Source organism: Saccopteryx bilineata, chromosome 2 (assembly GCF_036850765.1).
Source record: "Saccopteryx bilineata isolate mSacBil1 chromosome 2, mSacBil1_pri_phased_curated, whole genome shotgun sequence".
Classification (NCBI taxonomy): domain Eukaryota; kingdom Metazoa; phylum Chordata; class Mammalia; order Chiroptera; family Emballonuridae; genus Saccopteryx; species Saccopteryx bilineata.
This window is the reverse complement of record NC_089491.1, coordinates 12940294-12942481: the sequence shown is the minus strand read 5'-3', so window position 1 is coordinate 12942481 and position 2188 is coordinate 12940294. Positions and strand designations below refer to the sequence as shown.

The 2188-nt window shown below is 42.7% G+C and overlaps 1 pseudogene; it reads left to right on the top strand.

The window, feature by feature from the left end:
- The first annotated feature begins 620 nt into the window (after positions 1–620).
- Positions 621–1982, top strand: LOC136322750 (luc7-like protein 3 pseudogene; annotated as a pseudogene).
- Positions 1983–2188: the final 206 nt, after the last annotated feature.

Genomic DNA, 2188 nt, shown 5'->3' with positions numbered 1-2188 from the left:
CCTGTGTACCCTGGTTGGGAATAGAACCCAGGACTCTACATACTGGGTGGGTGCTCTACCACTGGGCCAACCAGCCAGGGCCAAAATAGTAAGTAACTTTTAAAAAATTTATATTAAATTAATTGGGGATAACATGGTTTGCGAAACCATAAACGATTCAAGTGTCCAACTCAATGTCAGCCCATCTACACAAACTTTGTGCACCCCTGGCCCCATGGAAGTCTCTATCTGCCTCTGTTCCTCCCACTCTACACTTCTCTCCCCACCTTCTCACCCCTTTCCCTCGGGCTATGGCCACCCTGTTGTCTGTATCCACGTGTTATGTGTATATGTTTTCTTAGCTAATTCCCTTCATCCTGTCCCCTCACCCCTTCCCTCTGACAACTTTGTATCTGGTCCATGTGTTCATGCCTTTGTTTCTACTTTGTCCATCAGTGTATTGTGTTCGTTAGATTTCACTGATGAGTGGGATCATATAGTATTTAAACAATGGTAACTTGCTTTTTCTGTAGGAGGCTATTTCTGCCAACTAGGCAGCCGAAGCGGTTGACGACGATGTCACCTGCATTTTCTTCAGCGGAGGGGAGGGCTGGTGGGAGGAACTGCAGGAAGGAAGCACTATGATTACAGCCGCCCAATGGCTGGATGAGTTAATGGGCCAGGACTGAAACCTTGTCCGGGATGAGAGGCGCCGCGACGTGTGAAGGGACCACGTGAACGTTTGTAATTATTTTCTCTGTGTCTTTTGTCCTGTGATATTGTTCACAAACACTCGTTCAGATCTTGGTCCGTGTGAAAAAATTCATGATGTAAGTCCATGAAAACAGTATGATATGAGAAGAGTTCCCGTTTCATGAACGTTGGCTGTGAGAGTGACTTTCTGCGGTACACACAGAGCTTCCTTGCAGAAGTAGAAGGAAGAATTAGACAAGGCCATGTTCTTTGGCATTGTCTCAAAACCAGCAGACCCCTGGGGCAGCTAGCCCGCCAGACAAAAATTAAGAAAAAATTCAGGTTCTAACAGATAAAATTGATGCATTCCTGCAACAGATCTGAAGGAAAAGTAGAAGCAGCCCAGGGAATGATGAAATTAGTTGAACAGTTAAAAGAAGAGAGAATTGCTTAGGTCCACAACGTTGACAATTGAACGTTTTGCTGCCCAAGAAAAATAAATGGAAGTTTGTGAAGTGTGTGGAGCTTTTTTGATAGTAGGAGATGCCCAGTCCTAGGTAGATGACCACTGAAAGGGAAAACAGCACATGGGCTATGCTAAAATTACAACTACTGTAGAAGAATGAAAAGAAATATTAAGGAAAAGAACCAAAGAATCTGATCGTGATGAGAGTTTGAAAAAGGAGAAGCAAGAACGAGAGGAAAGAGAAAAAGAGCAGGAGAGAAAAGGGGAAGAAAGAGAAAGGAAAAGAGGAAGGGAAGAGGAAGAAAGAGGAAAGGGCTCCCGACAGGGAGAGAAAAAGAGAAGTCATTCACAACTTCTCAAGCCGGACTTCTACCGCGGATGCAGCAGTTTTCGGGATCACAAATGACTGCGAAGCAGAGAACGAAGGCGAAGCAGAAGTAGAGATCGCTGAAGAAACAGAGGCCAGGATAAATCAGAAAGAAAGCATAGATCTCGTAGTGGGGATCACAGAAGATCAAAAAGCTGGGATTGGAAGTCGTATAAGCACAGGTGCAAAAGTTGGGACAGAGAGCAAGATAGAAAATCCAAGGAGAAAGAAAAGAGGGGCTCTGATGATAAAAAAAAAAAGTAGTGTTGAAGTTGAGTAGTCAAGAAAAACAGTGAAGACACAACACTGAATCAAAGGAAAGTGATTCGAAGAATGAGGACAATGGGACCAGTGAAGACATTAAATGTGAAGGTGACACTAAGTCCAATTAAAACTGATCTGATAAAACCTCAGATCAGACAGAGGACTATTGCTGGAAGATTTTTGGAAGAAAACTGAAAACGGCATAAAGTGAAGACTGACATTAGAATGAGGTGGAAGAAAGCTACAGTGGCATGGAAAACATGTAACGCGCAGTTGTTTGTTTGTTTTATTAAAAATCAGTTCAGGACTGATGTGACCTACCGGATTTCAGAACACGTGTTCATGTCATATATGCCTCTGAAAACTTAGGCCATGTATCATATATTCTTTTTTAAGACTTTTAAAGAAATATTACATAA